This window comes from Rhyacophila brunnea, unplaced genomic scaffold (assembly GCF_057557595.1).
Source record: "Rhyacophila brunnea isolate RB1 unplaced genomic scaffold, BYU_Rbru_1.0 scaffold_3, whole genome shotgun sequence".
In the NCBI taxonomy this organism is placed as follows: domain Eukaryota; kingdom Metazoa; phylum Arthropoda; class Insecta; order Trichoptera; family Rhyacophilidae; genus Rhyacophila; species Rhyacophila brunnea.
In genome coordinates this window covers 29,123,993-29,150,740 of record NW_028232965.1, presented here as the reverse complement: position 1 = coordinate 29,150,740, position 26,748 = coordinate 29,123,993, and the positions used below count along the sequence as shown (strand labels likewise).

At 27.7% G+C, this 26,748-nt stretch overlaps 1 protein-coding gene across 1 annotated transcript in view; it reads left to right on the top strand.

Annotated features, from left to right (window-relative positions):
- Positions 1-266: 266 nt before the first annotated feature.
- LOC147068189 (RYamide receptor-like) overlaps positions 267-26,748 on the top strand; it is an 88,642-nt gene continuing 62,160 nt past the window's right edge. Inside the window, exon 1 of the mRNA XM_085952149.1 lies at positions 267-864. The gene's annotated coding sequence lies outside the window, so the exon portion shown is untranslated. The remainder of the gene's footprint in view (positions 865-26,748) is intronic.

Sequence of the window (26,748 nt, the reverse complement as noted above, 5' to 3'; positions counted from 1 at the left end):
CTACCTTCAATAAGATAACGTAGATTAAATACTACTTTTTGTTTAATTTAATTAATAGATTTGACATTAAAATATATTTGAAATGTAGTAATTTTCGAAATACTATATATTTACATTTAGTATAGTATACAAATATTAGAATATTATACTAGTCATTATAATAATGAATCAAATGGAAAATAGCAAAGATAAATGCGCGCGCACTAAAAAAAGTCTAGCGTTTCCATTATCAGGCATTACAACTTGTCTAACAGGAAAACTTGAGCAGTGCTCGTTGAAATATCTGGCGGTCCGCACGAACCGACGCCGACGCGGTTCAAAGGGACGTCGCGGCGCCTATGCTACGAAACCTAAAGCTCCGGGTATAAGTGCATTCGCTACCTGTGAGCATACATGTTAAATTTATGTGAGTTTTAGATGCGTTTCCAACGCATTATGTTTGGAGTTAGTTGTGGGGTAGCTACAATATAAAAGTGTACTGTAAAAATGATTAAGTAAAAATAATGAACTAGGTATATAATTTAAAAGTTACTTGTTATTCTTACTAAATAGGAATATAATATGATTGCATTCGATAGTATTACATCAATTATATGTGAAGCAATGGGAAGCCTTTGAAAGTATTTAATTGCGTATTTTTGAAAAAAAAAAAACATTGGTAACTCAAACAACAGAATTCGAAATGTTTGGTATAAGTGAAGCTAAAAATGAAACCTTACCCGAAAAGATTTTTTGTTGGTTTCGGTTATACAATTTAAAAAATATGTTTTTAACACAATATTAACGTGCTTTAATTTAAGTGCTTTTAAAACTGAGTGATTAACTATAAATATTTTTGTAAATGTCAGTTGAAACATCCCTCTTGTAAGTATTGAATATATTTTATCATTTTTTATTAAAAAAGTCGCTATTATTTTTTAAAAATTAAATAAGCGAAAGAAAAAATATCAAAATATCAACTATTAAAAAAAAACAAGATTTATGAATATATTTTATATATATATATATTTTAAACATATTACAGTAAAAAAATATACTTAATATAATATTATTATATAGCATTTATTATTTTATAACAATATTGGCATCATTATCTTGAACAGTTTATAATAGTAGAGTAAGAGCTTTCTTACTTATAAATTCTAAATTAACTTACGACAATACATTTGCAATGTAACATTTCGAATAAAATTTACTTGTTATAAAACCATCTAATGTTCCCATTAACTATTGGTAAACAGTTTTATTTCACATATAATTGTTTTATGGACACTTTATATCTACGCATTCTCATACCAATGTAACTATATGCTACGCAGAAAATAAAAATGGCTGTCACTTGACATTGCTGCGTTGAAGTATATTATAACAATGTTGATTTATTCATGCTCCGACTACTAATGCATTTGAAATAAATTGAAACTTATAACAAAAAATACACATTTACAAATATTAAGATATGCACAGTTTAGTTAGTAACAAAAAATGACTATCGATTTAAATAAAATAAAATATTCCTACTTAATTCACATAATCCAATATAAATCAGGGCCAACATCGTCCATTTGAGAGAGAATTAAAAATAAACTAAATCCATATTATCATATTCAATAATAATTATATAATCATATACATAATTTGAAAACATCTCATGCATACACACTAGAATAACGCAATTCGATAAGCATTTAATATAATAATTACTAGTTAAAATCATCGTAGTTCAGTAAGATTCCCGTAGCTTAATTGGAAAAGCATACTGGCGCGAATCCAGCAGGTACAGATTGAAGTCCCGTCGGATGTTGTATTTTTTCTACAAAATGTTTTTTTCTGGTGTGTATAATTATAAATGACATGTTTTCAAATTAGGTATATGCAGTATATATAGAATGTTTTATTCTCAAATCTTGTATCTTTTTCGTTGAATAAAAGAAATAGTTTATTAAAATATATAATCAAAGTACTTTTATAGCAATAGATATAACTATGTTATATTAAGGAAACAAATTCAATTCTGATCGTTAAATAATGATATGGATTAATTATTATTATACATTTTTTAGTTTAACATAATAAAATTCTGCCAGAACTTGACCGTTAACCCAAAAATCTGTTCTCAATAATTACATAACTGTTTTAAAAATGTCTTAAATTACAAATATACACAATAAACTATAAAAATCTATGGATAGTTTCTTATACCCATTTTTATCTTCTGATTCACCGCTAATTTAGGTTCTATTTATATTTAAAAAAAAATCTAGACTTCCATCTGAATAGCTGTGGTTAAATTGGTAGTTATTTTTTATATTAATAGAAGGAAAGTTACTTTCTCAACTATCATGATTATAAACATTTTTATTATAAAGACATTCAATGGTTGGTTGATTTTAAGGCATATAAAATTAATATCTCTTTGTCTCTTATAAGATGGACAGTCAGTATTGAAAGGGACACAGAATAAATTACATGAAAAAAACTATATACTTCCTTATATTTTAGTAATGATATCAAAATAATATGAAGTTAAACAGCTTCCATTTTTAATAAAAAAAACAAACAATTTAGATAGCTAGGCCGTATTGACCATTTTAAAATATTATTAAGTTATCCAAATATACTTATTTATGTTTATGGTACCTAACTTAAGATATTTTAATTCTTTTTATGGTACACTATTATAAAGCAAAAAGTATAGTCAACATATTAGTCAAGAGACATGATTCTTAGAGTAATCTCATATAGAAATAATACATACATGTTGCCTCACTTTATTGTGAGACATCGTTTTACTGATCGTTTTGTCTCTCTTAGTAGCCAGTGACGCTGATATGGCTGATGTACAATTTTCAAGTTTACTTAAATTCTTAACAGAATTATATAAGTTACATTGTTTTTATTCCATTGTGGAGAATATGAACCTACACAGAGTGGAGAAGATATCTTATGAGTGTTAGTTGTTGGCTCTTTAAACCTATAACTATCTCGTATGGATAAAAAAACACAGATTTAATTGTATGTATGTATGTTAGACGTGGGATTGAAACGCACGATAACTAGATTTAGATATAGTCATTTTGCAACTACTGAAGCTGAAAATATATTCCTAATGTTTTTATATGTATATTGATTATTTAAAATGAGGATTGTCAATACAATTTATTAAATGGAGGTTTTAAAATTTACTCGCAAAGGCATTACAATTACCCATATGGCACCTCAATATTGTACTCTTACTTAAATATTACGTCAAAGTTATTATTATTGAAATTTAAAAAAAGCTGTTTTTTATAATAATTAAAATCAGTGCTTTCTTTTGTTTTTGAAATAAGAATACCCTCGGGAAGCAAACTATCGTGATCAATCTTCGATTCAAGAATCGCGAGAGCTGAAAGTTTACAGTTATTATATATCATCTGCCGTACATTAAATCAATTGTTAGTGATTGCGACAAATATAATGTTAACGTTCATACATTTTTAAATGTTTTATGAATTATCAGTGCTTGATAGTTAGATAGCTTAGTGGCTACTATATTTAAGATACTCTCAGATAAGCTATTCATGAAATTGATTGATTTCCCAAAGAATTCCACTACTTCTAAAGCAGTGGAACATAATACAGAGAAGGAAGTTATTTCTCATAACGTACACAACCAATATTCAAGGCATCTTTGGTATGAAGTGATGAAACTTGGGTTTATCAAACTATAGTGAATTTAACTTATGTGAGTAAAACATATAAATCAGTTTAGTGGTGCGTGGTATCAGGCATGAGATTTAAAGGGGTTGTTGTAGATTGAATTAATCACGCAATTACATATTTAAAAAAATGGTATATTTTTTAAAGGTAGGTATAATTTTACTATAAAATATTCACTTAACAACATTTTATTTTTAATTGTTTTTTCCAATAGACGAAACAAAAAAATGACCTCCATAATAATATGATAGTGATCGCAACTGGTTTTTTGCACTTCGTGAACTTTCAATGTCATTGGGAATCTTTTATTGTATCGATTTATTGATTTTTCATCAAAGCCAATAACCTAAGTATATTATTATTCCAAAGTTAATGCCCTATCAATTTGGGAAAACGTTTTTTCCCCAATGGCAATAAAATAATTAAGTATGCCGCCTAGAATAAACAAAAAGTTGCTCAATACTCCACATTGTAATCATTCATTTGCAATAGAACATCTATATTGCCCAGGTTAAATCTACATATTCAACTCATATGTATTTTTTAGAACGTGTTAAGGTTTACATGTTAATGATTTTTTTATGCGTTAGAGTTTGTATCAAATGTAGCACGTATAAATTTCCAGCATAATAATGATATGAAAATTTCTGCCTTTTTACGTTCTACCGAATATGTTTTTGTAATAAATTACGGACATTATTCCTTAAATACTGTACATACAACATACAAAACATTCTTTTATGAAGAAGGAGCCTCAATTATTATATTATTACAGTAACTATGGAAACCGGTTTCTAAGGCTAATGGTTAAAAAGCAATTTCGCATTTATTTTTTGTCAAGTTTTACTCTATAGTGTTCTAAAATTTATATGCCAGGCTACGCTGAAATAAAAATATATTATATTTGAGTTGGTAATAAGCCTAAAAATGTTATTTTAAACACTGATGCCACTATTATTTTAGTACACGGCATATACATAAATTTGACTAGATTACCCCACAATTTTTTTCACATCAGATTCGAGTTTAGTTTTTCTACATTTCCAAGTCGCGAATTGAAAGAAATCCTTTGAGAGAGTCATAGGTTAATGAACTTTTTTTTTTTTACAAAATAATATTCGACTCTCAAAATTATTTAAAATTACAGTATTTTGGGCGTCCTATACATTTTTCTTATCGTAAACAGAATGCAAATTAAAATTATAGGTTAGTTGGCAACACTGCATTGTTGATTCGGAATCATTGACAAGTTACTTATAAAAGTTCGAACGCGTAGGTACCACTTCAAGTCATTCGCGTACCATCAGGGGATCACGTACCACAGTTTGGGTAGCCTAGAGTCTATCACCATATTTTGAAGTGTCAATATAATGCAGAGAATAGTTTTTCTTCTAGTTAAAAGTTAAACAACAATAAAATCGTAGTAGAACTCTCTCTTGTATATATTGCAATATAAAAAGATCTCTCTAGGTAAGTCAGAATCTTTGATATACAATTATTTCGAAGTTAATTAGACTACACAAACTATAACCGAAATGGTACGTAATAAAAATAAACGATGTTGGCTTTGTCATTTTAATGACCACAATAAAATGAAATCAGATTCGCAATTAAAACCAATTTTAGCGCCAGATTGGTTGAAAACTGGTTGAAGAACGTTTCTGAAATAAAAAAAATAGATACTGTTTTGCTTTAATTACCATAAATGTAATTAAAGAAATAAAAAAGTAATTAGCAAACAGAAAAATTCGACGCCCTTTGTTGATTGCATTAATTTCTTGAGGGTTTGTTATTAAAATATCGGACCAATATAACCTTTTGAACATATTCTTTGTTATACTTAAACTTTTTAAATGAAGTAAAAGAGTAGGGAATACATTATTTTATTGAGTACGGTTTATTGTCATTTAGTTAGATGGATTATTTAAAAAGTGAACGATATCTCTTTATTATTTTTTTCCGAAATTCGGCGATTTATCAAAATATTTTTTTTCGATATTTGTATTACAAATTAAATATAAAAAATCATACTTACTTATATTTACAAACATTTTTGATTGACTGGAAAAAAATAAAAATAGTTCTCACACATAATTTGAACTTCTGAACTAGAAAAAAAACCTTTGGAAAAAATACGACACACGACAGGATGTGAACCCGCACCTCCTGGGATTGATACCCATGTGTACTGACCATTAAGTTGTACGTCTTCTATGTAATTGCGATAATTTTAACTAATGATTTTTACAATAATCTCTAAAGCGCTTTCTAAATTGCATTACTTATTGAAAATCGGTTTTTGTATTTTAAATCAATATTTTGAATAACATTAATTATTAATGTTTGTATTTATGTAAATTTCTCAAAGGCTGGGTCTCATAGCCCATTATAATGTTAAAAAAGGAAGAATTGAAAGAAGTTTTTGAGAAATCTTAAAATAATCTTCAACCTACAATCCTTATTAAATTTATGAACATTTACAAAATTTTAATATAGTATTTTGTTTCCTGTTTTTGATTTATATTTATAAAGTTCATACTATTAGATTTTACTTCAACGGTGGTGAGCCAAAATGCATTAGGGACGTAATGATGTAATGATGAGATATGGGGTTGTATTATTTAGAGTATCATCGTTAGCATTCTAAATGTTCATCAGTTAGAGTTATTCCGTGACGAAGTTAGAACTATTGATGGAGAGCAATTATTGATGATGGGCATTTTATTATGAAAGCAATAAATTTATTTTGTATTTTTTTCGCATATAAATTTGAAAATTTTTCACTTACACCTTTTTGGGTAAGCAAAGTCTAATTATAAAATACTTACGAATGAAAGCAATAAATTAATTTGTTAAACTACGAATCCTGAAATCCCAGCATTTCACAATTTTTGATCTCAGGATTTTAGGATCACAAAATAAACCGAGATCCCGGAGCTGAAAACTTTAGTAATTATTCTATATTTCATTTAATTAAATACAGCTTATGTTTTGTCGTCTACTTTAGCATATCCAAATTCCGAAAAAATAGTAAATCTCAAAAACAATTAATTAGTGTTGTTCAATGGCACTAGCATAGACATGTTTATTTTGAATATTTTTTTTATTAATTGTGAAATTAAACTAATTATTTTTATATAAAATAGACACTTTTTGTCTTACAATGATTATAATTTTTATTTAATTAGATATTTGAAGTATTGTAACAATGACGATATTTAATAACTCTTCTTATTTTCACAAAATTTATATTATAATAAAGATTATTATGTAGGTACGAGTACATTAACAAATTGCATTCAGGTGTAAAACAACATAGATTAATTATTGGTTGGGTAGTTAAGAACACCTTTTGAGGAATTACTGTTTAATTTTCTGCATAAAAATGTAAAATATGATATCTTGGCGGTTGGGTTCGCGTAGTTAGCCAAAAATACAAGTTATTTTTGTACATAATATTTTTACACTGATTTTCTGAAAACAGTACATTATTGAATCTGATTTTTCATCGAATATTCTGCTTCTTAATATTATCTAAGTGCTTTAGACCAAACCTTATGAATCAACACAAAATGTATATGTAGGTATATATCTAATTTATTTAGGCAATCGTGAGTAGCTATTTCTAAAATCAGTAGATGTCTATTGACGACCTAATGCACTTTACTATTTTATTATCTTGGATTTTTGTTCTTTTCTTACAATTATTGTGGTATTTCTTGCAATAAATACGTGCCATTTCCAAATACTTATTACTCCATGAATCTTAGTGTGATGTTACAAATGGTATTAGAGGAGGACTACTTTTTATATTTCCACAAGAGGTAAGCAGCCCTCGGCACTCTTTATTGTATGTAAAACTATGCCGATAGCAGAAATTATTAGTGTTCTTATATTTACCTTTTCTCAATTTCTCTGCCCAGTTATTATATTATATTAACTTTATAATACTATTGTAGTGTTGATATATACATAATAAATAAAATAATTTTGTAGCTAGGTACTACATAATATTTAAAATAATATATTCATCTTAAAATATTGACAATTTGACATGGATTTATCACAAGCAAGTATATTATTATAAATTTTATTAAACTCGGTGATTATGAAATTTATTGATATATTACTAAAAGTTTATTTGATGATGTACATTTCTGATACAATTTTCAGTTATCATTATGTGTCATCCCATTATTAATAATTTACCACAGGGGTTTGAAATATTTCATGAAGGGTACATATTGAATTTTTTCAGAGCACTTTCGGTAAACGCAGGCAATTTGTGACGTATCCGTTTTGGTGTAATTTAACGATTGAAAAAAATATAATATTACGTCATGTAAAAAATGTTTCGTTTTTATTACGTGTGGACAAGTAATATATTATTTTTGACGGAAAATTTTGAAATATTTTTTTATAAGATTAATGCATTTTCGTCCATTAAAAACGGTATGCCGCTCTAAAAGTCACAACAATGATTAATGATCAGTTTTTTTACTCGATAAATTTAATTACTGATCAAAATTCAAATAAAACCCGTTCTATTTAGATAACAATAATATCAAAATCTAGTGAGATATAGTGTTAAGTATAGTAAAGAAATGAAGATAATAAAAAAAATTACATACTCACATATTTCATAAATAATTATTATTCATTCAATTTTAAAACTGAAATATTGATGTTGATAATTTGGTGAAAAATATTTAAATTAAGAATTATCACTTCACCACAGCTTAATACTAGTAATATTATAATAATTTTCTGTGGTTTTAATATTTATTTTCTATTCAATACTTTTTGTAAAATGATACAGTGACAAGTCAAAAATCAATAGATTTACAGGTATATAGGCCCAATATAGTAAATTCAAGTATTTAAAAGTTGTCACGTAATTACTGTTTTAACTAAAAATAAATCAAGAAATACGTACCAAAAATAAGACTGCATTTAATTAACGGGATAAATTATTTTTTTCGGTTTATATACCTAGATGCTTTTATAAAATGATAATAGAGTAAATTAATAAATTACAAAATTATTTATAATTTAAGGTATTTTTTGTTATTTTAATAATCCATTATCCCAGGCAACTGTGGTTCTAGGTTCATTTTATTATAAAGTGCTGTGAAAATGTAAAGCTTTCTTGTAAACCGTGTTAAAATGATGGAAGCTCTATGTTATCCAAATGAGCTTTGTATGAGTTTAATAATGTTTTTTTAGCGGAAAGAAATTTAATCTTTCCGATAATTTGAACTGATGAAAAGAAAACAGAATAATATATGAAGTACTTAAGAAAATTATTCTGTTATTCTTCAGTTTAATTCAAACTGAAAAAGTGTGAGTAACATAACGTTTTATAATATAACACAACAGTTTGACGAATAAAGTGTGTATGTATTTATAATATATTACGAAGATATATTATTTTTCAAAGTTGGTTATATAAGAACAAAATCAAATGGAAACTGTGGTTGTACGATAAAACTTTGGGTTAGATACCAAAAGTGTTAATCGCCGTTTGAAAGTTGGCACATTAAACTCTTTAGGAAGATTTGTACGTAGTATTTTATACTGTAAAAGGTTTTCTTGATATGCCAAGAATAAAATTCTTTTGAAGGAATGAATCATGAAGATTGTATTACATAGTATACCTACACATACCCTTTAAGAAAAAGGTATGTAAATAGGTACGCATTAATTTTACTTTGAAATTGAATGAATTATAAAATTTAGCGCAATAAAGATGTAAGCTAGATTTATTTTATATACCATGACAACATAGTTGTGAGTTCATATTATATATGGAATATGATACTATACCATATCGTATTACCATCGTAACTTAATTTTTCCTCGAGGGTATACTGTATAGCAGTGATTCCTAACCTTTTGTGATTAGCGGAGCCCTTGAGAATTAAAAAAAATCTCGCTGAACCCCTACTTGACTTACAGGTGCAGGGTAATATATTACAAAATGACCATGCTAATTAATAGGTAGCCAGTGAAATATCCAAGCATACAGTCACCGAGTCAAAAGGCCACTTCTTACAATTTTAGTCTCAAATGTTATATATATTCATAACCTACTGCAATGTATGTGTTGCTATCGAAAACAGATATATATATATATATATATGCATATAACACCTTTAAGATTACATATAAATATTTACCGGATATTAAGTTCAGCAGGTGAAAAATTTGTAATCTTCACGTAATTTACCATAAAAAGCTGTATTATTCGTATTCTACCTTAATTTTCTGCCCTATTAGAATGTCTTGAACACACAACCTATCCGTACGGTATGTTACTGGTTATGCGGTGCTAATTTTTTCCCCCCAAAGTATAATCATATTAATGATCTGATATCTAAACCTAAACAGGCTCAAATTTCTAAATAGGTACTGTATTGCTTAAATTCAGATCATGTTAAAGCTTATTTTTATCTTATTACCAAAAAAGTTTTCAAGGTGTACCTAGCGTTTGGGTGAGCTTTTTACGAATTCTCGCCGAGGTCCTGACAGATCACGCGGAGCCCCGGGGATCTGCAGAAGCCCAGTTGGGAATCACTGCAGTCACGTAAGGAATGTCAAGTGCCCTCTAAAGTTGTATTAGGAGTGAGTTTTCGTTAGTTCAGATATTTTTCTTTCAGAAACAGAGTTCAGTTCAAAATATTTAAACCGTCAAAATCTGTCGCGATATCTAATTATATAATATGCAAAAAACGCATATAATAATAATTTGTGATATTATAGTAGGATTTTTTGGTACATGATAAATTGCAAATAGTACTTGCTTTATATGAAACTAATTGAGATAACTGATTGCTATTGTTAATGCCCGTGTACATCGTGAAGGTTGAATTGTCTGCATAAGCCTCCGATACATATCAAGATTTACGACTGATAAGTCCATTAACCAAGAGAATATTACTAATTTTGATAGGGCACATTCAATGGTATAAGATTTGTATCGCAAATATAATCATATTGCATAAATCAGTGAATACCAACCGAACCGTTTGATCGCCATCCATTTTTTTGGATACGAATTCATTTATTGGTACTTTAATATATTATATCAGTAAAGCGGTGGATAAAAAGAAGATTTCCAAAGCCATCGCTTACGTATGGTAATAAATATAATGTGATTTAAATATATATATAACTGAGAGTTACAATAAAAGAGAGATAATAAAATAAATAAAATGTTACAAGTTTTTAATGTTTTCATTGAACATTTTAATTAATTTTAAATGTGTTATATATTTATAATGATATTGATAAATAAAAATAAGATAATAGTTTATTTAACTGGGATTTTTTTGGAGTATATAAATACCTACAATTAGAAGATATTGTCGAATACAGATACTTACCATTATCATTTGCCAAGTATTAAAATATTCGAGAAAATATTGTGTGTGGTAAATTGTTAGGACATTTTAAATCTTTTTACGTCACAATTTTCTAAGAATATGTGGCATTTTATGGTGACCAAAAACTTACATTACATTATCGTAATAAATATCAATAGCTTAATCTTATAATATGAAAATACAATTATTTAATATAAGATTTATTTCATTACGCTCATTATAATATATGGCGGTCGTTTTATTTTATACAAAAATCCAAAATTGGGCTAGTCTACTATCATTTCCACATGATATCACCGAAAAAATATGAAAAAAAAAATAAGATTCATTCAATTTATTTTACAGATTTGGTGACTTCTTATCTATTATATTAAATGTTTCACTGTTCACTGAATTTCTAATTATGTCTTTTAAATGGACTCGGCATTTTGGTTGCAAGTTTGAATTCTCCGTCAGATAAAAATCATAATGTTAGGTACCTTTTGATTATTTTTTTAATCCTTTGCTGATCCCAATATATTACAACTTATGTTCGCGTCACAAATTTATGGGGATATAAAGATATTTTAAAAAGATTGATATTGAATATAAAACTAGCATATTTTTAAAACTTGTCAAAAAACCACCAAGAAAACAATTGCTTTATTAACGTATACTATTTCAGGATAGCTATTTTAAGCCAGCGGGCGTGCGGGTTTCTGGAATTCATGAAAAGTCTAGTGTTCCACATCAACCAATATTTTTTTCTTCCTTTCATATTGCTACATGTATTATTGGAATAGAATTGCTGTACTAAGGAAAGAGTTATGGAGCTAGGAAATTTAAACACCTTGGTGGATAAAAATCTAGAAAAGAAAAATCAATCGGATTTCACAATACGGTTGGACTATTTATTATAAAATACATACAACTGTTATCAATATATATATAATATTATAGCTCATGAAAAATTCTAAATCGTTTTTACACTTGTAATTAACTTTTACATGTCATTTGCTAACCTCCAGGTTAAATGAAGGGCTAACAATTATTACCCTGTTACTATAAACTTTATTTTGTGAAAGCACTTAATATGTTACGCTGAAGATTGGTAAGGGAAATTTATCAATTGTAATATTAAACTAACAACAACGAATTCAGTTGACTTTTAGATAAACCGTAGATTTAAAATATTTATTATAAAATTAAAACGCCAACATTAATAATGTAATATTCATTGAAATTTTACTGTTTATAATATCATTTCTCGTAAAAAACTGTTTTATAAACTGAGTTTTTGAAATACAAAGTGTTTTTAATGAAATTAACATATTATACTTATTAATGAAATAAAATTATAGATTAGGCTAGTGGTAGAATTTCATCTCTCACCCAACTAGATCTCTAACTAGAAGCTGTAGATTTACAAAAGTTTGTTTTTTACCACTAGTAGTGGCGGATTACCACAAAGCCACGCGCCTGTGCCCCCCATGGTCTTAGAGCGCCCTAGCCCAGCTAAAGCACGCAACAAAAGAGTTTAAAATTATGCGGAATATTTTTTAGTATTATTATATTTTGTTTGTTAGGTGGAATGAAAATTGTTTTTCGACTGTAGGGCTCGCTTTCAGAATATCGTATTTAGTATTACTATATTTTATATAATATGTAGAAGAAAAAATATTATTTTCACAAGTCTCATACTATTAATTATTAATCGGATAAATAAATAATTAAAATATCACAGTACTACTTTTTTAAATTATCACTAAATAATCCTATGTGAATATTGGCCGCCTCGCGAAGAAGTTTCTTGACAATGTTTAATTTTAAGAGAAGTATAATTATGTTAGTGACTTGAAAAATTGCCAGATCCGGGATTTGAACCGGATACCTATGACATTATAATCATAACGCGTAGTAGCTTGGCTATCACGAAAGTCGCTATTACTACTATATTAATATTAATATTACTACAGTTCAAAACGTCAATAAAAAGTAAATATTGTATGACATTACCTATTTGTAAATTTGTTATATAGTTTAAAAAAATAGTTTTGTATTAATGTGATCATTAAATGTTAATTTCTTAGATAAGGAAAGACAACCATCATAATTAGATAATTTACGTCTCTATTACCTAAGTCAATAGATTAATTAAAGTAGACATGCTCAGAAAGATACCCCTAATTCTTTACTTTCAATCATCACACAGCATCTTGATTCTTGGGCCTTTAAGGTTTAAGTTTTACATGCATACATTGGCACTAGTAACACAATATATTATTAGTAAATAAGTAAAGTTATACACATTTTACGTTATGACTATCTTACTTACGCAAACTGTACGCCATTAATTTTTCTTTGAAAATTTTCATGATCTGTCAATTTGAGTGTACAGAATTAAAGTAATATTCCCTGAGTCATTTAACATATATTATGTTACTCAAAAATAAAAGTGCCGTATGGAAGTCACATGGGGCGGAGCGGTAGGTAGTTTATTGACTCGAGGGAGAGGACAAAAAACTCGCATCAAGTGGAAAGTTAAACTCAAAAAACTATACGACCTTTGAGAAGGATACTTACTCTTATATTATATATATCAGTATTTCTGCTGTGATACAAATTCAAATAACGTTGGTTTTAGTTAGTCTCAGGAGACTAAAGCTTTTTGTTTTAAATTGATATCTTTATAATACATAAAGACGTAAATAAAATATAAGTACGAGTATGTACCTACATTACAGAATAAAATTCTGTTCAACTTATTAAAAAAAAAAAATACAAAATACTTAATAAAATAACTTGAGTTTGATCATAACTATGCTTTTCTATATAGGTACAATAGTCAAAATATGTCTATTTAATTTCCATTTTCCACTTGACCTCAAAAATGACATCTATATATAAAAAATACAAAGTTTGTTTGTTCAAATTACTTACCTTTCCTGCCAATTCGATTTTGAATTTTCACGACAGGTTAAGTTTGAAAATTTTGGATTCGATTATAATTTCTTTTGTTTGACTTAGCTGTCAGAATTATTTTCATTTTGACATGTTTGCCAAGATACAGATATTTTAATATTGAAGAATGTAATTATTATTGTTTTATTAAATAATATAAAATATGTATATTAATCAATAAAGTGATCTCGTGCAAATCTGGATACTTTAGGTAATTCTTAATATTTTAAAGTGGAAAATGTTTTTATTTGTCACTACTGTAATAATATAATATATGAAATAAGTCTTGAAGAAAACATTTTTTCTTTAGATAAAGACTTCGGTTTTTTCATATTAAAATCAGATAAACAAGTTTCAGTTTGTTACTGTATCTACAATTCTTCAATGCAATATACCTACAACAAATGGCATTCCGACTCGAGGTTTTATTCAAGATTTTTGGTAATAAAAATATTTATGAATAAACTTCTACCTAATTCTACAGTTTAAGACTGCATAATCAGCTATAGTTATATGCAACTATTGTATAGGTGGGTGCATTATTGAAAAATAGATTGCCTATCTATTCATTAGAAAATAAATAACATTTCATTGAAAATAGATTGTGGACTATCATCAGCTGGGGTCAATTGACTGCTGGAGAAGCCCCATTAGTTTCTTTAACTCTTCTTGGTCCGTAGTTAGTAGTTATCTCATCTACATCCATCGAACTTCATGAGTTAGTTTATCCAGCGAGTTTCAAAATGTATCAGTGGTCATTTACTGTTTTTTTGGTACCACTGTACGACGGAATTTGTCCATAAGTTGTCTATTAATTATCCTAGCAGCATGTGCAGACCATTGCTGTTTCATTTGCTTAGCGACCTATGTCACATCGCATGCTATTGTATATATTTCATTTACCTGGAAACTTCCATCACTGGTTATATAGAAGAATTAACACAATCTTTTTAGAACACTTCTTTTAAGTGAAGTTAGATTGCAAGATATAAGTATTATTATTGAAATAAATATACCTTATTGAAACATAACACCATAAGTAATTTAGTGGCCTGTTATTATTTTAGATTTTTTTATAATCGTTCATAATATACATACTATATTATTTTATTATATAAGTTGTTATACGCTTGTAACACTCATGAAGTGTATTTTTTTTAAATTATTTTAGTATTTTCCTGGGGAATAACTTTCATAATACAAAACCTACGTAGTACCTCAACACAATATCATCAAATAAGTAAAAGGTGGAGTAATTTAGTTTAACATAGCTATTGTCATCCCATGCGGAATCATTTATGACAGGTTACTTCTTTACCTTGAGAGAAAAACAACTTACTGATACTACCAATGTCTTATATTATTATCAGGATACACATATCAACATCAGCAGGAAAGAAAGTTTTCATTTACACTACGTATACGTTGGTAAAATATTTAGCCGCACATAGATGTTATCTGATACACACATAGCGTAAGTAATCCGTTCAATATAATAAGATATATAATACGTATCAGTGAAATATATCATGTTTGTCTTTCTCCAAGTAAATTAAACAAAACAAGTAAATCAGTCTTCCGTATTTGATTGTTTTTTGTTTTGTAAATTGACGTTGTTCCTTCCTTTTTGTGACTATTGTTGCGATAGTAAAGTATTGTCGACAGAAAAACAAAGTTGGCTTTAGAAGTAGTTTTATTTATAGGTATATCCTTTTTTACCTACGATTGATTGTCTAGATATATATGCCGTGATGTTACGCTGAAAGTTAGCTTTGGAGAGAAACCGTGTCGCACAAAAGAAATTCTAAAAAACAATGATTGATGGAATGAAATTTATTTGCCTAAATTTCCGGACGTCTGTTGTTTAATTATTAATGCTGTTTAGTCAAGGAAAATGAAAAAATATAAAAAAAAACAGAAGATCTCTCGCGGCGTTGACAACAATTATTCAAGCTTTGTCGGATTTTAAATCATTTTATTTTTGAGACTTTTTGCTGCGAAGTAGTGAATATTTTATGAAACGAAAGAGATCTGACTTAGGAGATTTTTTAAAAACTTTTTTACAACACTTCAACGGCGAGTCCACAATTAGCTTGATTGAAATGGTAGATATAAAATAGTTGATATGCTATGCATTAGCGGTTTAAAAATAAACAATATGTCGGGTTTGGTTGCATTAGTGTTGTTTTATTTGCATTTTTCTAATAGATCTTTAGCTTAAGTTCTTAAAATATGTAAATTAAATAGAATTCAGTTCAAAAAAGGTCTACATATACAATTTTAACAGTCAACTATCGATTCAACGATTAAAAAATAATTTTGCACTAGTTTATAAATCTTGGTGTAACAGAAGCGTGAACTTAGGTTTAATGCAAAATAACTTAATTTTTACAAAACATTTTTTTCATCAAATGGATAATTCGTAAGGTTTGAGAATGTAACATTATTTGTTGAACATACCTAATTTGAAAACACCTCAGAAATATAAGCATATTATATTACATAAAAATTAAAGAAATATGACGCCAAACTTCCAAACTTAAACCTGTATCTATCGTACTCAGATAATTACTAATTAATTACCACATTTAAATATCATGCTAATTATATCTAATGACCAACTGATGGTTACGCGCCTAGCGCATCTTTAACGCTGAAAAACTTTACAGATTTCGCGAGTTAATATTGGCGACTAGCTTTTGTGGTTTGAATCATGATACCAATAATAAGCGATTAATTACTTTGGTGCCTAGCTAGCATCATACGTATGTGGTTAAATTAGTAAAGTAAATTGATTCAAATCTAAAGGAAACCGGTTTGAGTCCATGTTTTTCAAGTTATTACTAAGTCTATCAACGTGAAGTTATTCAGAGTGATATCCAACTTCATGTAAGGACTACCAAAAGAAACGATAAAAGTGTTAATTAATATTTTGAATGAGCGGATATGCTTTATTTGATATAAAACATATTATTAATACTTTCATATTATTTAAACAAGATTTTAAAATAGATTAACTTATATAACTAAAATGTTAATTAATTATGATTTTCATCGTGTTTACGGTTTCTTTCAATTAATTTCTACGGCAACCAAAAATGATAGATTATTTTTCTGACATGTTTGGATTAAAATTTTATACATAAAATATTTTAAGGTAGGTATTATATCCTATACTGTAAACTTGAATATTAATGGAAAGTATAAAGTAGTAATCTAATTAAATTTTGACAAGGAAGATACCTCACTCAATCAGGAGTTCATATTATATATTTTTACTCTTATCTAAAGTACACTTGTCTAGTTGTTTTTATTTGAAGTTTAGTATAATCACAGATATTAAAAAAATGCAAAGCCTACTAGCTGTATGTGAAATTAGATACTTTTTAGACAACTTATGTCATACCTATGGTAACATGATATATCCGCAGAAAACAAACTGTTTTTGTAGATAATAAGAGTCATCAAACAGTTGATACAAGTAGACGTTGTCCATCCAAAAAGATGTAAAAAATAACGTACGTACAAAAATTAGTGTTTAAAGTTAGAATTTAATAAATAAATTCAACAATGCCAGAGTGGCTGTCTCTAAAGTGGTGGGTGCAAGTTAGTAGCTCGTGGCTGGCAAAACCACGTTGTTTTTGTATTATTGTATTCAATGCTCTATTACAATAATATTTAAATAACTATTTTTTTTATTCAACGAATAATTCACAAGATTTAAGAATGTAACATTCTTATTATTATTGAACATACATAATTTTGAAAACCCTTTTTTGCACCCAGCAGGAATCGAACCTGCATCTCTCGGGTTTCGCACCCATGCACATAGATCACTATGCTATAGGCGTCATTCTTAATTGCGACAAATTTTGACTAATGACTCTTAACACTCTCTTATTTCTGATTCTGAAAGATTTTTTCTATTGATTATAATATATTTTCTCAGAAGTATTTTCAAAACTATGTACGTTCAATAATTGGAATGTTACATTTTTAAATCTTAAAAATAGTTAATTCAAAAGTATTAGCAAGTTCAAATAGGTAAGTTACAACAAGAAATCTCGGAGTGATCCGTGACTTCAGTTAGTAATTAAAGTTAATGTTATGTAATGGTTAGTAATTTGATTTAAAATACAAATTCCAATCGCCAATAGTAACTCAATTTGGAAAGAGCCAGAGTATTGAGAGCCATTAGTTAAAATTTGTCGCAATTAAGTATAATGCTTATAAATAGCATAGGGGTCTATATGCACGGGTGCGAAACCCGAGAGATGCAGGTTGGATTCCTGTTGGGTATCTTACTTTTTTCAAGAATAATTTTTTCTATTGTTTATAATATATTTTCTCAGAAATGTTTTCAAAATTTTATAATAATACGTTTGACAATAATTCATAGCTTCACAGTTATATAAGTACTACCATTGAAAACATTGTCAAAATACAATATTCGTGTTGGTACATAGTTCCTTTATCAGTATCCTACTGTAAGTTGAAAATTCTTATCAGGCAACTCGCATGAGACTCAGTGTAAACGTTAAGTTATCGGAGAACAAGCTAAGGAGCCATGTCAATAATCCAATGTTTGTTTTGTATTTATATCGAGTCTGCAAATTAGTTACAGTGACCTTAATGTTTTGCTATTCGCCGTTTCATTACAAAAGTATTGATTTGTACAAATATGTAATTTTTAATATCCTATAATGAAAATTATTTATGATAGTTTTCTCCAATAATTATTATAAAATTATTAGAGAATTTTTTTTTTTTATTATTATTATTATAGTATATTAAGTATACTACCACTATATTTCTATTATAACATTATGTTTTACAGTTACTTATCATTACTAGTTATGCTATATCTCAGAACAAGACTTAGCACTCTCCACAAGCTCCTGTCTTTTTTTAATCATCCACAAATTCCAGGCCTTTCCATCTTGTTCAAATCCTCCTCAAAAAGTCATTTTTTTCTAGTCTGCCTCTAGGTTACTTCTCCTGGTATCTACGTCTGACACTATTTCATTGTAGTCCACCCGTCAAGATATTTGCGACTTATATAATTGAATAATAGTTTACTATTCAATTCGGTTGTTCAGGTGATGGTTCATCTTTTGAAATATTTCATGAAATATTTTTGTCGACATATCATGGTGCAATTTTGCGGAGTGGTTTTTTGTCATTTCTGGTATTTTTTTCGGATTAATTCACGCAAATGGCATCTTATATATCGACTGACGCTCTCGTTATCTTCAACATCTTCATAACCCTTACTAAAACATTTATAACACTAATAAACACTTGTTTTAACTAACTGCACTTTATTTTATTTTTAACGTAAAATTGTTTTTAAGTCATTTTCAACATTAGCAACAAATGTTTTATTTATTTTCCTTTCAAAAAACATACACATTATAATTATGACTGAAAAACACATAGGTCATAAATAAAAATATAGCTTCAATTGTATACGCATGGCACGCGAAATTAATACAAATATGGGAACTTTTAGATTCGACCCCGTATTCAGAGAAACAAAACTATATTACTACCAATAAATCACATTCCCAAGAATAATTAGAACCTAAATATATGTCATTTATCATTTTAATCGTCTTGGTGGACGATGAAAAGTTCATTTAAAAGGGCATAGATGATGCTGGTCTCAAACATAAGAGATGGATTTGATATTTACTTATACAATATGCTATATGAACATCAGAATATCCGCAGCATATATGTGGTTTTGTGGTTCTATTTGTGGAGGAAGTGGGCGTTTGGGAACTTTATCATTTGGTATATCACCCGATGGGAGTTCGTCTAGTCTTATTATGGTTTTGAATATCAACGTATCTGAAAATTGTAATATCATTATTTATATATTTTCAATGCAACTTTTATAGTGTTATGTAAGCGTCTAGTGATAATATATAATTGAAAATATAATGAATATTGTTTTAGTATATTAAAACATTTTATATCTAATAATTATTTTGTTTGAGAATTATTGAAATATCTATAAAATTTGACACAAATAATGACTAGTACTTACGTATGTTAAATATTTTGTATTTCGTCTAAATAACATAAGATTCATTTGATGGATAGAAGTTAAAAAATTAAAAATGGGGAAAAAGGTAAATAATGACGGTACGTAATAAAAAATGTCAGCCGTTGACATCCTGTGATTATATTTTATGTTGGTAAGCTTGAAAAATATAATTCGATCAATTTACTAAGCCGACATAAATAAATGGTCGAATATGAATGCCATAATCAAAATTAACATACATTAATAAATACCTGACACATTCAAAAATACAGATACAAAATGCTATATACGTAGGTATCCTATAGAAAGAGAACCATATGTGAAAGCTTGTTTGGAAATAAACAATAGCAAAATAATTCGATGTGCTACAGGTTTATTTGTTTATTTAGAGCTTGTTAACCCCAGCGTTAGTGTTCAATTCCCTTGGTATTAAAACACGGGCGTTTCCATTATTTCTGGCACACTCTGGTATATAAGAGTGGCGTACCTACAAAGAAAAGCCAATACATATTATAGTATCTAAAAACCACCTCTTACTATCTATTTTTTATTATAATATGTATCATAATATAAGAAACTCTCAACGAAATATTACGATAATTGGTTATTAGTTATTTCCTAAATTGACGAAAGAACATGGATTTGAAAGAAAGCTTGAAAAAATGTCTGTCATAAATGATAAGTATCATTATATTTTTGTATGAAAATGGAATTTGGACCAAAAACCATATAACAACATCCTATTTTTCGAATATATACACAGTATATCTTTCGATATATATGTATTGTAAGATATATTTTTTATGATAAAAAACATATAAAATACACTTACAGGGGATTAAATTTAAAGAATTTGAACTACGAGCATCTAGATAGAGATTTATACACCATTTATATTATGATACTGCATTTACTGAAAGAATGAAGCGTTGTTAAGTCGGTAACGTGAATAGATATCAATAACACTAATATGTTGGCATTTTTGATTTTTAAATTCAAGCAATGGTTGTCACTTTTTGATGTTTACCTTCTCGCATGCAGTATTTTTTTCCAATCATATAATTTATGTTTACATTGCCAACACAATTTTTCCAAGTAAATGTATTAAAATGAAGGTAATCTGCGTTTTACCAATCCTATGCCTAATCAAGACCGCGATACATCTTTGCATAACCAAATTTTAAAATTGTTCTATAAACATAAATATTCCAACACAAAATATATGTGTGCACATTCTAGTTTGAAAGTTTTGAAGTTAATTTCCACACCTGATATCATTGCTATCAAGCGAAATGTAGCTTGGACGGCTTTCGCCAAACATTGATTTTTGTCAGTACATGTTTTTAATTTTCGAAGAATACATGTCACATTCAAATTTTATACATTTATGTACATATATATGTTGGTTTAGACTAGGCACAAGGAGGTATCAGTCTTTCATAAAAATAAAAATATATTACTCTCGGCATAATACAAATATTTTATTATGTATGTACACCCGCAACTACTATTAATGTATGCCACTGGCGTACTTTGCTGGCAGATGTACGTTTGTCCCCAGTCTATCGTTTCAAGATTAAGGTGACCGGATACAAACTTTAAGGCAAACAATTAATCTGATTTTAGGTCTCCATAGACACTAACAATTTTAATAAATAATTTTATCAAGAAATTTTTTAACTTGACCCATGTTTGTTTTAGTTTTATAAGTTTATTAAGTATTTTTGTCACGAAATTATCTTATTTTTAGGTATTGTTTGCATACAATTGTGTACCTACCTATTATGTACTACTTTGGTATACATAATTTATTAAAAAACATATGCTAATATTTAGATTAATGTTCATATTTATATAGTTTGATTCCCGCATACATTGATAGATTTTGATACAGTATAAATCAAAGATAAGTAAGTAGTCAAATCGAAAACCCACATAGCATCAGCTTTAAATCCCTTTTATTATAAATTATATGACATATCCTTGCAAATTTGCGTATTTGTCATCATGACTAGTTGGTAAATACAATAAAAAAAAATGATTTATATTTTGACGTAGTAGTTATGAAGTTAAAACCGTGTTTAGTGATTTTCTTTTTCTCGTTGAAAAAGCCGCCAGAGCGGCTTTCATGACTCGAAAAGTCAAGTTAAAAAGGCATTATAAACGTTATATAAAAATAATTATTTTTTAATATTCTCTTCAGCGTCCTAAAAGTGTGTCAGTAAGAGTTGCTCTATAATTAAGTTACTACCATTATTTAGGAAAAGTTCATAACGAAAGCAATAAAAATATTTTTTTCAATTTAGCTTTTTATGTAATAAAACGTAGGCGGTGTCATATTGATTTTTAATTAATGACTTTTAACCAAATGGCTCAACACTTATTCTTTAGATACGTTTTAAATAAAATGCATCTAGTATTTTTACTAAAATTCTATATCAAAAATAAATATTATTATAAACCATTAATTTAAAATACCTACATAATATTGAAAATGCTTAATTATTATATTCCAAGATTTTGATTTTCAATGTTTGTTTTAATAAAATAAATTGTTTCTTTATGTTTATAATATAATCGGATAAGTTGTGAAAATCAAACAAATTGTTATCCATAACTTTTCACTGTGAACAATAAAAACAATCTCCTTTGAAATCTTAAATATAGCGGCATGCTTTGTATATTATAAAAAGTTTCATAATTTTCAAAATATTTACAAAAAGTTTTTTATATATTATTTAATAAAATATATTATGAAAATCAATTTCAATTCTGCTATATGTGTGGAAGTTGTGGTCTTATTCAATTATACTATTTGCAAATTATTATCTCTTCTTTGTTTGCATGACCATCTATCGTGTATGACAGTTGATTTGGGAAAGCCTTTGAATCTAATCTGAAAGCTCGATATGTACTTTAACACATATTGAATTATAATTTAGTGGGACATCAATTCATCTACAGTTAATCTCAACTACATAGACATAGTTCGATGTAAATTTTCTTCATTAAATACCTGACAGTAAAATTTTGGTCGTTTGAAATATATTTCACATACATTTACATTGTAATCCTAAATGAATTGAAAATGAAAAAAAGAGTATTTTGAGAGGGCTTCATATATAAAAAAAAATTCTCACAAGAATAGTAACTGAACATTTTTTCCAATTTTTATTATTTATTAAAATATGTTCACAAAAGCCATTTCAAAAGAAATTTCAAAAGTTTTGAAAATTACTATTGTCGACCGAATTATATATTTAATTAAAATTATAATATATTTGGTTTGTATACAATTATATTTGTATTATTTTTATAAACCAGGATTCACCTTTTGGCATCTTCAAGCACTAGAAACACTCACCAATGACAAATGTAGATACAATTCATTGACGTTATTTATTGACAAATTAATATTAAAAAATGAACATGAAAACCCTATTGCTGAGTAAAGATAAAAGTATAAAAACTACCGTTGGAAATTTGATTCGACGTTTCGTGAAATACAGTACCTATGTTAGAACAAGCCTATTTAAATGTCATTACTCACAATAAACGAATTTTGATAGAACTTTAGGAATTTAATTAATTAGGTTATGCGATATATTTTTAAATATATTAAATAAAAACAAATAAATAATGTGATACTACAGTCTATAATATGAAGGTTAACTGAAAATGAGAATTTTTCTGTTGCCACGAGCTTAGAGGTAAGACACTGTATTCATTTCACGCATTTATTTAAATGTATTACTTACTTATATTAAATTTATAAAAATATTATTTTACGCTTGCACTTGAATAACACATCGTTTTAATGAATTTTATGTGTTCCATCACAAATTTATGACCCCCAAAAGAACTTATAAAACTAAATTTTAAATAATAATATGCAATGTATAATAATAATAATTAATAGTGTTATGGTATTATGTAATAATTAAAGAAGAGTGCTCCACGAACGTCCATTTTATACTTTTTTTTAAAATTATAAATTTGTTTTTTAATTTAAAAAAATATTGTTTCCTTGTTTCAATTTTAAATATGTAGGTACAGTAAAAATAAAACAATGATTCGGTTCGTGGATTGTATGCGTAGATCTTAATGGAGAATACGCGCTCATCGGCTGCCAGTTATTTAGTACGGCTCCCGATCCGCACGCACACCATTGACCAACCGAATCATGTTTTGTTTTTACTGTAGATTTAGATTCATTAAAACACTTTAAAATGTTAGTTCTCAATCAATTATTGTATTACATTGCATGCCGTATAGCTTATACTTTATATTTGCTAGATGTTTATAGTAGTGATATAAGAATATAGTATAAAATAACACCGATAGGTATACAAACACTCTCGTATAAATGAAAGCTTTAACTTATTTCTGATCACGTCACCATAATTCTTCATCTGAAATATGCGTGCCTTTGACAGTTCCTTCCTAATTATTTTGTTTATAACTTTTCTTGTTCTTAATGGTTTGTCGATTTCAATAAAGAAACGAATATTAAATAAATATTGCGTATTATGTACAATTTACGGTGTTGAATTTAAGTGACATGTTTATTTGATTTTGAATACAATGAGTGTTTTAAAAAACATATATTGTCTCATAAAATAATTCGTTAAATCATTCACTGTCACAATTCTATTTGACTAATTTTGCAATCAAAATGTAAGATTCTTTGAAAATACTTAAAAAAACACGAAGGAAAATATTTCTTTCTTAGTTTTAGACTAACAGCACGTAGGTACTTATGATTTTTTTGTTGTTATTATTTATCCATATTTTTTTCGCACGCTGTGTAGAATATGACGTATAAAATCATTATGTTTTTGTATCATTTAGTTGTGACGGAGTATCAAACGTACACTTTTTATGTTTACTTTATATTTGAAATGTGTTCATAAAAAAGAACGTTTGCGAACGGAACCTGTGACATACCTACGGCAAAAATAATATAGGAGAGCGCGGTAATATATCTCGCGACACGTATTTGGGTGTCAAAAAGATTTACGGTACACACACTCAAAAGAAATTTCCTTTCATGAATTTATTTGTTTGCCTAATTTAGCTGGCATGCGGGTAACATACCGTATTCTAGACCGTATGCGTAAATGATTGGATAATAGATTTTAAATTGTATGTATAACCTACAGGTGCGCCATTTCTAATGTACCTAAATACTAATTAACCATTTGTTTGACTCATGGGACCGTCCGCAACGGTTGCCATAGCATGGGTCAAGTTTAATGCTTTTACACATTTTGCGACGTCATACGGCGAGCGTGGGGATTTTTTCACTTAGTCAGTTCGATCAAATTTCTTCTATTTTGCTTTTTTCGTGATAATTTAAAATATACTTAATAAAAGCACGCTTGAGTGCGTGGTTATGATAGTCATGGGTAGTAAGTAACATAAAAAAACTGGAGACGTCTCTCGACGCATATTGGATATGGTATTGGACAGATTGGATAGTGAGTTCCATTATATTGTAAATACTGTAGATTGAATTCACAAATACAATCAATAGAACATAATAATATTTAATTACTTACATGAAATCAGTAAAATAAGTATTATATACAAATTTTATTATTGTTGGTTATTTCTACAGATAAATTTATGTCATTGTTCATAAACTAAAAACCACCGACAATATTGCAAGCGAGAACAGATTCACATGTTATTAAAAAGCTATTTTTTTTGATACAATGATAATAATTATGTTATTATAATAATGGAGACTCTTCTTAAGAATTTTGAATACTTTCGGATAGCTGTCAATTAAATCGGTGACATGTGTGGACTTTTTTTTTTATCTATTCTTGAATATTACGGGAACAATACAGTCAACAAAGAAATGAAAAACAACGGAATTACCATAAAAGATAATAAATTTTGTTATTCATCATCGTTTAGGCGTTTTATAAGGTATAATAATAAATGAACTAAATTGTATAATATTGAAATAGTTTGATGTACCTAATATCATGAAAAATGTTGACACCAAAATACCTGACTGGTAATAGACTGGTCTACGTGGTCTACGATATTATATTAGTCCATTTTATTATAAATGTTTTTTAAATTTCCCAAAAAACTTAAGATCTCCGAATATTTATTAAATTTATATTCATGACGAGCTCAGACTTGTACAAATTTTTCGTTTCCGCTTTTGTTTCTGACATCTACGCTGAGTCTCACAACTTCATAAATTTATTTATTTTTTCTAATAACCTCTAAAAATATAATAACCAAATTGTTAATTAAAATTCTATTAATCAAAATGCCTTAATCACGCAAAACAATTACACTCTTATTTACTATTTATTCAGTAAAGGTTTACTTTGTGGATTGTAGTCTGAGATATTTGAAAATTCACTCTATTATAGCCTTAATATTGTAAATAAAATTATTTTATATAATTTATGTTTAAAAATATTTTGATGTGTATATTAGGGCCTATGTAAAAGCAGTAGGCATGTTTCTCGTGGCATTGAAATTATATGCCTTTGCGTAAAGCAATCTATTTTTTTAGTTTTAGTTCTGTAAAATAACCACCATCGTTAAATATTTAATATTCATGAAATATCATATTAAGACTTTCTATTCTTTTGAGTTATATTATATTATATAGGTACCATCAGTAAACCATACATTTGT